A 14,064-nucleotide genomic window follows, 5' to 3' on the forward strand; every position below is an offset into this window, starting at 1 on the left:
GAATACCGGAAAGTGTACTGTTCCTTGAAATTCAAAGCTCTTACCTATTCATTTGAACTTGGGTTGTATTGTCTTTTCTCCAAATTTGAAAGCGAACGAGATTCTCTTAAGCCCTCGTGATTTGCAGCGTTTTTTCAGACTGAATTACGAATTACCAACTATGATCCATCACATTGGACGAAAATAAATCACTTTACCAATAATTGCTAACCCTAATTCCACGAAAAGGCGGATCCCTTGCTATTTGGTTCTTTCTTTGTGGTGACAAAAATTCGTTTTGGGTCTTTCTATTTAAGCCCCCACAACTACTCAATCTTAAGTACACTTTTCCAAGCCAAAAAACGTATTAACAAAATGATCCTAAAAACAAACAAGGAATGACCAGAGGGGGTAAATGAAGTTGAAATGAAAAATAGTTCAATTTTTACTAACTTAATTAATTAAGTCTGAACTAAGGAACTATGTATTTAAAGTCCAGGTGCAAAGTAACTGACTTTGAATATGATTAGTACCATCTGTCCGTAGAATACAAATTTTATGTTGATAAGAAAGTTGTTGGTACTGTTGTACTGTGTCTGACCAATCGAGTCTCATTTGACTAATGTATACATAGTTTACAACACTTTATCAGCTGGTGTTCTTTATAAACTCCTTAACGGCGAACTTGACCATTCACTGGTGATATTACTTTTTAAACTATTCTATTTAGTTTGGGTAGCTGTAGAGGGGAACGTAACTCCGTCTAGGCCGTTTTTGCCCACTACTTGAGGGCCATCATTACCACATGCTGATGTCTCGTTGACTGAAATGGTTGCTAAGGCCATCGGCAGCTTGGCTTTGTCGAAGAACTTATACTGCAGGTAAATAAACAATACATGTACACTATATCTCTTCGCTGTTCCATTCATTCACTCCTTAAGTTGCAGCTGGTATGATTTATTTGTTTTTTCATTTGTAGAAATATGTTGCAATTTGAGATCAAGCGAGCTCTTGAATGGTTGGGAGGAAATTGAGAACAAAAATATAGCAGGCTGTATTGATTTTGAGAGAACTTGGCTGTACATACACCCTACTCTCTTTACAGACAGTTTCAACAAGTTTTTTACAATATTTTATGGCAGTTTCAGACCCAAGAGTATGTAGTGTGTAATGAAAATGATTGAATTATCATCTCTCTTTCTCTCTCTCACCTCTAATAAGAGAGAAAGCAGTCTTAGCTCTTAAAGCATGTTTAAGACTTGTAGCAGAGAGGAAAACAAAGAGACATTAATTCTCGGTATTATGAGGTCAGCCTTTTGTTAGTGTTAAATTTATTATTTTGAATTTTTTGGTCTTAGCTCGTTATAAAGAAGCTGTACTGGGTCTTGTTTGATAGTAGTGGGGCAGCAGCAGCAGTAGCGTGGGAGGTTTCCCAAAGAGAAGTCAAGTAATCTCAGTAGATATGATCGCACTTCATGGATCTCTCTTAATAATTAAATGATTTGATTAGGAACTGTGCTTTCCCAAACAGAAGTTAGTTGTCTGTCCCATCCATTTTTTTCTGTCTAATCTATCCATTTCTCTATTCTTGTCAGAGTGTTCGTGAGAGAGTTACTTGAAGAACAAGAAAAAGTGACAAACATTTTAGGACTTGCTTTCGTTGATTTGACTCATCTGGAATAACAAGACAATGGCTCTCTCACAAGTTGAAGAAATCAAGATGGTAGATAAATATGTAGTATATTAGGTTAAGATTTTATATAAGTTTTGGGGTCCTACTACAACTACTGCTTGGATTAGAAGATTTCCTGGTTTTGGGCCCTCGGGTATGGGGGTATGGGGGAAAGAGCTGATCAGAAGTTTCAACCGTCCAAGATATGTCCCAACAATACAATGAATAAGCAGTTTGATGAGGTTTATAATTGATTAAGGATGTTTGAATGGATTGGGTTTACAGATGGACAGATGAACGGACAATTGGGATACATGGTTGGACAGATGGGTATGGATGGATGACAAATGGGTCCCATATACTAGTTATCAGCTCATGCAGTTTGTCACTGATGTGTTTCATTGTTCATTAGGTTTGTCGTTTAGTCCATGAAGAACAAAAATAGTCGTAGTGGTGTTATATACAAAACATTTTGTTACTTCTTCCTCGTATTGCTGCACTCAATCTGAACTATTTTGCTTTAAAGTAAATATCAGCCTTTATTACATCAGATATTGTGTTAGTGTATATTTGTTTGTATACAATTAAGAGAGTTTTTGTTGTTAGATTATTTTTATTACAGCTGCTGTTTTGAATGTAGCGCTAGGAACCCTTTGTACTGAATTTTCATTATTGAACCCTCTAGTTACATGATGGTGTGTAGATTAGATTACGTGATGCTGATTGTCCTTCGGAGAGATAAGGAGCGTCCCTTGCCCTTTCGAGCATTCGACAAATGGTGCTTGTATACTACCTGACAGAAATGGACCTACAACCTGTTATACAAATGGTTAAGACAAACTTACCACCTAGCAAAGCATCTTAGCGGAAAGTAAGACGAAGGAATGAGTGGACAGATGGATGTGTGGATGACAGATGGATTGTAGATGGCAGATGGATTGTGGGGAGGATGAATCTATAAATTAATAGACAGATTGTGTGGGATCGATTTATCATGCTTTCTTTTTAGAACTTACAGTCGTAATTTAGTAACTCCTGATCCTGCTGTCTTTTTGTGTATAATATGTTAGGCACGAGCATTGGACCCAATATTGAAGAAGAGATCAGAACCCATATTAGATCAACTTTTTGGACTGCGGGTCTGAGTTTGGAATTGACAATGCTCTCAAAGTACTTGCTAAGAAATACCATCTTTACAGGAAGATATACAAGGTACAAGAGAGATTGGTCCCATAAGATGACCATATTAATAATTCTACTAGATTCATCCATTCATCATCATTCAATCTAGTGGCTTCTCAAATTGTTGTATATGTTCTTTTGCATCAAACAATTCAAACACCCTGGTGCTCCTAAGCCAGTGACCGGTACTTCATCAGGTAATGCTGGGTCATTATTATTGTGTCAAATATGACATCTATTGAGTTTTAAATTGTGTAACATAAGTCTTATTGGATGACATTGAGAATGCCTATAGTAATCTGATTGACTTTTGTGTGTGTATGATAAAGTGTTCTTTTTTTGTATTTTAGGAATGTGTCCTGGTCCTCTTCCAGAATCTGATATTGGAAACATCACACAGCTCTACAGACACTGGGTTTCTTTTTAACTTTGAGGTATTTATAGTCATCATTAATCTATCATCTCTCTCCTCTCTCTCTCTCTCTCTCTCTCTCTCCCCTTAGCTCACTTGCCTCTTCACTAGTCAGAGTTGTACTGACCATGGTATTTATCTTCAGAGCATAAGAGTATAAGATTAGAGGCTGTTAAAACATGTACAGCTCTCTTGGTACCAGCTCTTCTTCCTCCAACAATTTTACAACACCATTTAGTCCCAGTTTGTCGCTCATCTGCACAAGTTTGTAGCGGAAGTGTTAGAAAATTATTAACTGTCGGAATTACTGACACTGTGTGTCCATTGATCCATCTAATCAATCCATATGTCCATTTACCCATTCATCCATTTATCTATCCATCCATTTCCTTCCTGCAATGAAGAGTTCGTGAGTGTGTGTTTGTTGTTCCTTGATGAGAAATTTGACACTCATTTAGCTCAGCTGAAAAATCTTACCTCTCTTTTTGTTGCTATATATGATAGGGTACATCATGTGACTATCATCTGATAATCATGTGATCTCATTTAGGTATTTCGCATTAGAGAATTAGCAAGGTGTACTATTTGGTCTACTGAGCAATCTTAATCCAGCTTATGTAAGCCTACATTGAGGAAAGTATTGATACATGTAGACACAATCCTTATTTTCTTTCCCGACTCTATCTCTTTCATAAAGATTTTACTGGAATTAGAATATAGTGGAATTTGGACTAACAAAGAACAAGTGCTAGATTACTGGGACATCTATAGCCAATTCTCCTACGTCTCGTAAAACCTTACCAAGAACCTAGTCTTAAAGTATAACATTCCTTATTGACAATTTATATTACTCTGTTCGATATCTGCTATGATATTCAATACATTTGTATATTTATTTCATTAAATTCAGGTTTTTTGATTCCTAAACTTAAGGAAACTGGTAAACCAATCCTAATGTTACAATTAATATAATGGCTCAATAGGTGAAACTAGCTCAGGTAGCTTGTATGGGTTTGAGAACCGTGGGTAACAGATTTTGTCCTATTATTATGGGATGTTACAAGATGCAAGCTCACTTCCAAAGAGAGAAGTAACTTATATAATGTCAGTTGAATCTATTTTTTTAATATGGTCTTCATTTCTAGGTTGTTTGCCTGTGGACTTTTTGTCAGCTTGTGAAAACACTGGGGTGAGTATGAAGTTACAGTATGTTCAGTATACTATTATACTCTGTCCGAGTTGAGAAAGCCACCCAGAACTGTGAATAACTTTGCCTTTTACGGCTATCCACAGGGGACTTGCACCAATCATTCAGCTTGCCAAATCGCCATTTTATATATAAAATTTGGCTCTCTAGCGCTACGGAGAAAGTCCCAAACTATAAAACTCATACAGTTTTGAATGGCATACCTTTCGCATACTTTAAATTGCACACCTTCGAGCAGATAACAAAAATCGATTTTTCACCTCGTAAAGTCAGCCGACTATCACCAGAAGCCAGCCACTATCACGTGGCAACTGGGGGGGGGCAAGTCAAAATTTACAATTCTAATTAACAATAAATGCCTTGTATCAATTATTACTATTAAAATAATAATATAGTAAAACTACTCTATTTAGTTATCATTACATTATTATTAAAACTGCTTGATGCTACCTATACAAATATCGGTATATTTATTAGTATACTTTTAGTAAACTACCTTATTTTGTTATCAGTACACTATTGGTAACCTGCTTGTAATTACCTATACAAATAATGGTATATTATTAGTATATTACTAGTATACTATCATTCCATTTTTAGATATGTCATTGATCCATATTTTGACGTACCCCAATTTGTTGACATTTTATTTAATTTTCTTAAACTGAACAGACCCAAGGGATCAGAAGAGAGGTTAGTACCTTAATTAAATTACTATTATATGACATGTCTCTTTCTGCTAGGTGATACGAGTACTTGGTCTCCTAGGAGCGCTTGATCCTCCATAAGCACAAAGTTAGAAAAGGGCGGAGTCAATCGCAATACAATGGGTATGCCTATCAGTAAAACCAATGGATAAAAACCTCAAAGACTGGTGCAGGTTGCTATGATTTGTTTACGATAGCAACTGCTGTTAATTTGCTATTCTCTCTCTCTCTCTCTCCTCTCTCTCTCTATCTCTCTACTCTCTCTCTCAAGGAATCCCTGACACAGCTAGTGACTTCTTGTTCAAATGGTCCGTAGCAGTCTTGATGACTTCTATCCGGCTGTGGGCAATAAGTGCTCTTATGAGGACTCAAAGACCAGTCTCTCTCACAACATCACATAATGGCTATACAGGCCCTAGGCTTTATTTTCAAAGCTTAGGAATGAAGAGTGTACCCTACCTACCACATGTGGGTGTGGCCTATCATTGAGGATAGCCAGGTTTTAATGGTTTTTTCCCTACATGCTAGGTGATGCCACCATTTCTCAATTTATCACAACATGTGAGAAATCAATGAGAGAGTTTTTTGTTCAAACAACTAGGACAGATTGTATCAATCATTAAACAACATGCAGGGAGAGATTATATGCCCCATATCTATTCTGCTTTGTCAGAGTAAGTGTATTGAACTATTTCATGATAAATGTAAAATAATTAATTTAAATGCTCTTTTAGATACTGAGATAGAATAGTCATTTTTATTGTGTTTTTATAATCAATGAGGAAGTTATTAAAATTGATGTGTACTCCAAAATTAAGTTAACTATATTGAAAATCAAATTTAATTCATAGTGTTTAATTTGTGGAGAAGCATTCAAAAATAGTGATTTTTGATATTGATAGTTAAAATTATTTGTTAACCCTTAAGAATTCTGGGCGACCTGACAGTCCTATTCAACTACCATAATCCGTTAGTTGAGAAGATAATTATAGCTATGGGGGATGAACTCACAAAATTTATCTCCCCCCTATGGTACAACCTGTCCTACGTCTCTTTATGCACGGGATGATAGCCCACAGAAACTTGTTACACAGAAAGTATAAAAAGACGATGATAAATTTTATGAGTCAGTTTTTTCGTTTTTAGATGTTAAGTGCTTTACAATATGCCCGGTGCAAGTTTAGACGATTATCTTCATTTGTTGGTACCCCTATTGTTAAGTTTTTCATACTACCAGTATCCTGTAGATGTTCGAAAGTAAGTTATTTAATGAAGAATGCGTTTTTAAAATCTCTCTCTCTCTCAGGACAGCTCTAGACTATTGAGAAGCTTAGTGCTACATTAGATTTTTACTGACTACTCCTCTCAAATCATTCATGCTATTGTAGATGTACTGGTATGTTTCTACTTGTATCTTATATTCTCTCTCTCTCTTTCTCCAGATACTTGTGCTGAACTTCGTCCTCCTGCTATGGAGGTCATTGTTCTTTAATGAACAGTTGGGTTCACGTTACAAAATCTTTATTGCTATTGGTGAAAAAAGTAAGACTTTACAAAATCATTTAAGGAAATAACATGATTTTGTATACTAACTCTTTTTTCACACAAACAGGTGCTGGACAAAGCATCGTTATTCCCACCCCTCTTATGAACTGTTATTATGTAGACTATTGAAGGTATTATCCCCGCTTATTAAATATTCATAGCCACAATAACAAGACATGTACATGTACCTATTCATTGCTATGGTTACAGCATTTAATATACAATAGAATAGTACAAAGAAAACATGATTATTAAGATGTGTACAGGTGCTAGGCTAGAACATCCTTATTCAATATTCATTGAGCATGACTCCACCTTCTAAAATTAGGATGAACCACTTACTCCAGATGATGATGTTGACCGTCAATTGAAATCAAAGAAGCAACACAAACCATGAAGATGACTCAGCAGAAATAGAGGCTGTTTCTTTTAAGAAGTTTCCAGTTGAAGTTAATGCATTGACTAGATAAAGTAACCACTACATCTGTACTAATTATAGTATGTGTTACTAAAAAATAGTACTTTTATCCATTATGTAATACTTATTAGGCCTGGAGTGCAGCAGGTCGAGTATCAAAGGAAGACTGGTGGAATGGTTACGGCGATTAGGGGTGGAGTTACTAAAAGAAAGCCCTTCCCCCTCATTACGTTCCTGTTGCTCGGGCTTTAGCTCAAGCATACAACACACTAGCTCTGGGGAATTATTTAATGCTGGCATTTGTATCTTGTTGGATGGAACTAAAGTAAGGAGTGATTTGTAATGAACACAATAACTGGAATATCTCTTACCTAGATCAGTGCATCAAGAAGATTTAGTAGTAAATTTAAAGCAGGCACTCACTCGTGATAGCATTCCGAGATTACCCAGACAATTCTTAATTTGCGCGGAATTTATGGAACATTGTGAAGAAGCCACGGTAAGTTAATTAACCTGTTACAATACAATGTGTAGACTAATGTCATCTTGATAAATATCAATATGACACTAATCTACTATGTTATTGGGAACTAGTCCATTACCCTGGCGCCTCCTCTAATAGCCTTTAATTATAATTACATGTGTATATTTTAATTACATCTATTATTCTAGGGTCGCCTCCCACTTAGTCCGGAGCTATTGGGGGAGTGTGCTATGAATTGTCGAGCTTATGCTAAAGCATTGCATTATAAAGAGGAAGATTTCCATCGTGGTGTAACTCCTAAATTATTAGAATCATTAATTGCTATCAACAATAAACTTCAACACCTGATGCAGCTGTCGGTGTATTGGTTTATGCTAAAGACCGCCATCAAGGAGACTTTGTAAGTTGAAGAAATAGAATGGAGGCAGAGGAGAGATAAAGTTTTAAGTTGTAATATTTTCAGTTGGTAGATGTGTCTAGCGAACACAGATGTTTTATAACTGTAATTAATGGTTTAATTATTCTATGCTCATTCCAGAAAGTCCAAGAAGAATGGTATGAGAGTCTCAATGATTGGGAAGCTGCCTTGCATCTTTATCAAAGTAAGCCCCAGTACCAGCGACCTGATGACATCAAAATAGCTCTTGGTAGAATGAGGTGTCTTCATGCCCTCTAGGAGAATGGTAAGTATTAATGAAAGAAGTTGTCATATCTCTCTTCTCTCTAGGAGTCGTTGAGTCTCTATGAGATAGCTAATGATATGTGGCCATGGGTGATGATGATATTCGTCAGACAGAAAATGTCTGTAATGGCAACAGCTGCTGCTTGGGGGTTGGTCAATGGAAAAGTCTGGAAGAATACGTACGATGTATACCAAAGGAACTCCAAATTTGATGGCTCGTTTTATCAGCCCTTCTCAATATTCACGAGAACCAATTTTCAGAGGCTCAGAAAAGTAAGTCAGTAATGTAATAATGATACAAAGACCTATATAAAACATGTCTATATAATGTATAAAAATTATGGTATGATCATTGGAAATTTTACTTGATCATCGTTCAAAATTAAAATTTACTTTATAAATATTGTAGAAATCATATTGAGAGATTACCTTGTAATAATTTTTTCCATTACAAAAGAACTTATTTTTATTTTCCGTTTATGATAAAGCTAGAAGTTCTCTTGATGCTGAAATGACTGCTTTAGTTGGAGAGTCTTACAGTCGGAGTTATCATCTATGTGTGAGCCGTCCAACTCCTCTCAGAACTAGAGGAGATTAACTCAATGTCTTGTAAGACCAGAGAGAAAGAAACAACTCCAACAGACATGGTGGAATGACTATTGGTAAGATTAATGAATGGGTTGATAAAATACATTTGATGAGCGAATGGATTATTGTTATTATGACTATAATTACAGGGATGTCAGCGCAATATGGATTGGATGTGGCTAGAATACTTCAAGTACGCTCACTCGTGTTTACACAACAAGAGGAACTGCGAGGATGGATCAAGTTTGCCTCAATCTGTCGCAAAAGAGTGGCAAATTGGCCCTCCTCCGAACGGACCCTTCTTACTTATTGACCAATGATACCAGACTGTAGTGAAGATGAGCCTTTCTCCACTAAATACCCTCAGGTGTTTTAATGATAAACATCTCTGTGTGTAATCAAATCTATCTAATTTACCATTTAGGTGACACTAGCATACATGAAACATAATGGCATGCTAATCTTCAAAAAGAGGCTTTTGATCTACTTAGTCGTTTTGTTAACATACTTCAACCTGATGAGTCAGGACAACAAACAACATCAGAAACCAAACAACTATTGGCTAGTATTACCCACTACTTTCCATAACATTAATTATTAATTAATCATTCCTCTTCATTCACTTGTATAGATGTTATTTGAAACTGGGTGATTGGCAGGCGAGTTAAACATGGACCACACCTCCTTGTCATCTGCTTCAATAGCCTCAATACTTCATTATTACCATTTAGCGACTGAATTTGACAGGCAATGGTACAAAGCTTGGCATGCTGGGCATTCATGAACTTTCGAAGCTCTCTTACAACAAAGACAAGTACTAAAGCAAGACCAAAGCCGCAGCAGAAAGTCCAAGTTTGCCTGGTTCCTGGCGATATTGGGATACTTTCCCTCCTTCCTCTGGTACCTCTGTTAGTGCACCTCTTGAACCACCACAAGAAACTGATAAGTCAGTAGCTGTCCGTTATGCAAGCAATGCTTCCAAGGTTTCTGTACTTCGTTCGATCTCTCTCTCATCTGGAAAACTCACTACAAGATACTCTGAGGTATCTGTCTTCCCCATCCATCTATTTATCTATTCATCCATTTAGGCTCTTGACTTGTGGTTTGACTATGGACACATGTCAGAAGTCTATGATTCATTAGTAGATGTAATTAAACTGTGGACATTGAAAATTGGCTACAGGTTTGTCAACAACAGTCTCATTCCTAAACTCCTTTACACCCATACATCAGTTAAAACAGTCTCCTTCCTAAACTCCCTCATTCATACCCATATACCATCAACAGTCCATACCCAAACTCCCTCATACCTATACATCATCACATGTACATGTATATTGTTATACACAACTTATAATTTGGCACATGCTAAATTACTCTATCAAGTATATCTATGACCCTGCCCTGTACCTGTCAGGAGGTCATTTTATCGTAACATATAATATCCTATATAGAATAACATATTTTTCCAAAGAAACACAAATAGTTTATCACAAAGATAGTAAAAAGGATAAGATTGATATTAAACAAAGTTATTCCCGGTACATAAATACAACAAACAAACTATCATTTCTCGCGGCATTTATTTGGGCTTTACATCATAAACTAATTATGCAGCTTATTGTTTATCCTGCACATCATGAACCTAATTAAAATAGAATCTCCTAATCGTTTCCTGATAAGTTTATATACCATCTAATTACACACATGTACATCTAATTACGCACTGTACATCTAGGTTATTCCCCAACTCATTGCTCGTATTGATTCTCCTCGTCGTCTGGTATCTAAATTGATCCACGGAGCTACTAACTGATGATGGGAAAGACATCACCCTCAGGTAATTCCAACCACGTACACTGCACACCCACAATCACACAATCACTTTAGCACATGCTCATTCTAATTTAATTAGATATCAATAATTATGGGTACATCCCCTTCTTTATAGGCGCTCATCTATCCACTTACTGTTGCTGCTTAAAAGTCAAAGTACTGTAAGGACGTGAGGCTGCACAAATGGTATTAAGTAATCTTCGTGAGCATAGCAGTGCACTCGTTCAACAAGCTGTGTATGGTGTCTGAAGAACTGATTAGAGTGCCATATTGTGGCATGAACAGTGGCATGAGGCATTGGAAGATGCTTCTAGGTCTGTGTTGTTGTGTGTTTGTGTGTGTGTGAGAGAAGGGGGTGATTGTTGTCTAATCTAATACACATTTCTTTTATATAGGATGTATTTTGTGTGAACATAATGTTCAAGGAATGTTTAAAGTGTTAGACCCCTTCATTTAAAGCTAGAGAAAGGACCGGAAACGCTCAAAGAAATCTCCTTTAATCATGTAATTCATCCTATTCATCTGTCTATCTATCCATTCAATTGAATCATATCCTATATCCACCTTCATCATCTATCCATTCAATTGAATCATATCCTATTTATCCCCCTTATCCATTTCCAGGCTTATGGACGTGATTTGGCTGAGGCGTCAGAATGGGTGTAAAAAAATATCAAACTAGTAATAATGTTAAGGTCTTACTCAAGCCTGGGAACTCTATTATCACGTGTTCAGAAGAATATCTAAACAGCTACCACAAGTGAGAAAAGTGTCTTTATCTCTCTCTCTCTCTCTCTCTCTCTTCCTGTCTGTCTGTTTTATTTAATCAATCTATTTATCTGTTACAGCTCACTACTCTAGAATTGCAGTATGTGTCTCCTCGGTTGTTAGCCTCTAAAGATTTAGAGTTGGCAGTTCCTGGTAGCTATGAACCAACACAGTCCTATAAATACATATAAATCAGTATCATCATCATTAAATGTGATCACTTCGAAACAACGACCTAGAAAACTTGTAATGGAAGGTATGTTTTGCTCAACAGTAAACAAACAAAAATGTTATTTGTTTTTTTCTGTCTCCAGGTAGTGATGGACATAGTTATATGTTCCTACTCAAAGGCCCATGAAGATTTACGTCAAGATGAGAGAGTATGCAGCTGTTTGGTTTAGTCAATACTCTCCTGGATAATGATCCCGAAACCTTTAAGAGACATCTCAGGTGATAAAGACTCTGTTCCTCTCTTCTCTCTTTAATCCTCCTTCTCTCACTTTATCTCAAATGATTCTTTTTCTTTACCAGTATCCAACGTTACTCAGTTATTCCTCTCTCTCCTAACTCGGTCTCATTGGTTGGGTACCTCATTGTGACACAATTCATGCTCTTATTCGCGACTACAGAGACAAGAAAAAGATTATGTTAAATAAGAACATCGATAATGTTGCAGGTAAATGAGAAGAGGCCAAAAGATAGTATCTCTCTCTCCCTTCCTCCCTCCCTCCCTCTCTCTCTCTCTCTCTCTTCTTCTCTCTCTCTCTCTCTCTCTTCTCTCTCTCTCCCTCCTCTCTCTCTCTCTCTCTCTCTCTCTCTCTCTCTCTCTCTCTCTCCCTCTCTCCTCTCTCTCTCTCCTCTCTCTCTCTAGACTTCTTCAGACTATGACCATCTCATGTAATGCAGAAAGTAGAAGTCTTTGAACAAGCTATTAACAGTACTACTGGAGATGATCTGGCTAAAGTGTTATGGCTCAAAAGTCCTAGCTCAGAGGTCAGGGGAACCCCTATATTATGAATAATTAATTAGTTTAAATACCTATGATAATAGGTGTGGTTTGATCGACGAACTAATTATACACGATCTCTGGCTGTAATGTCAATGGTTGGCTACATCTTAGGTCTAGGTGACAGGTACTGTAGTATGATATATCAAGGATATATTCTATCTCTCTCTCCATTAGACATCCCAGTAATCTCATGTTAGACAGACTCACTGGCAGGATACTTCATATTGATTTTGGGGACTGTTTTGAAGTAGCCATGACACGAGAAAAGTTTCCAGAGAAGATCCCATTTAGATTGACAAGAATGTTAACACATGCTATGGAGGTATGCAACCAATCTTTGTTATGTTAATGTTTATTTTGACTTTCCAGGTAACAGGAATTGAGGGTAACTTCCGGCGTACATGTTGTTCGGTTATGAGGGTTTTACGAGACAATAAAGATAGTGTGATGGCTGTGTTGGAAGCCTTTGTCTATGACCCACTACTGAATTGGAGACTTATGGATGGTAATGGATATATAAAAAGGAATAGATGGATGGATGGATGATAAATGGATTGACTGGGTACAATGGATGTTAATTTATCATTTTAGATAATGCCAAATCTAAAACTAAATCTACAGCTGATAGTACTATTACCGTGGCCAACCAACAGTACATCTGGTAAATGTAATACTTACCATTTCTATGTTGTATTGTGTTCATAATTCTTTAATTGTAGTAGGTGTATTTCCTCAACCTGGAGTTGATGTACCAGAATCTCAACAATATCATCCTGAAGAGTTGAATCGCAAAGCCTTGGCAATTATTGAAAAGTGCGACAAAAATTAACAGGTTTATTAGAAGTTCCTTGTACTATAAGTCCAATGTTATCCATCGATCTTGTCTTTATACATCCATTCTCTTATCATCTAGCTGTCCATCCATCCACCACCATTCATATTTATTGTTATCTCCATTTTCTAGGCAATGATTTCCGTCATGAGAAAATGATCACAGTTGAACGTCAAGTACAATTACTCATTGAGCAGGCCAGTAGTCACGAGAACCTGTGTCAATGTTATATTGGATGGTGCCCCTTCTGGTAATCTTTCAATATATAGTGTGTGATTTTTAAACAATAATCAATTTATGTATTTTGTTTACTAGTTTTTAAAATGAAATTTAAAAAAATTACATTAAAAATTTTGATATGCAAGAAGGATTAGTCTTGTGGAAATTTATAATTAATAATTTGACTGTTTGTCATTAGAGTTAAGTCTTGTGGAAATTTATAATTAATAATAATTTGTTGATGAGTAATTTGTGGACTGTTGTTTGTCATTAGAGTTATTTTTTGATTCCAAAAATGACAGCTGCTATTATGCCTATATTTAGAAAAGAAATAATTTTATTAGTCTAGAACATATGTCAGCAATGGTATTATTACAGAGATCAGGGAAGGGCTGACGTCAATAAACGAACAATTATTTAGCATAATCAATGATCATGTGAGCATCATGTGATTACTTACCGGCTATAATCAATACAATCACTGCTAATATGCATATTAAAATAAGCCATAACTAGAAAGAAAG

The 14,064-nt window shown here is 36.3% G+C and overlaps 1 pseudogene; it reads left to right on the forward strand.

The window, feature by feature from the left end:
• The first annotated feature begins 807 nt into the window (after positions 1-807).
• On the forward strand, positions 808-13,318 carry LOC121392869 (annotated as a pseudogene).
• Positions 13,319-14,064: the final 746 nt, after the last annotated feature.

The sequence above is a fragment of the Gigantopelta aegis genome, unplaced genomic scaffold, assembly GCF_016097555.1.
Source record: "Gigantopelta aegis isolate Gae_Host unplaced genomic scaffold, Gae_host_genome ctg4717_pilon_pilon, whole genome shotgun sequence".
NCBI classification, from domain to species: Eukaryota; Metazoa; Mollusca; class Gastropoda; order Neomphalida; family Peltospiridae; genus Gigantopelta; species Gigantopelta aegis.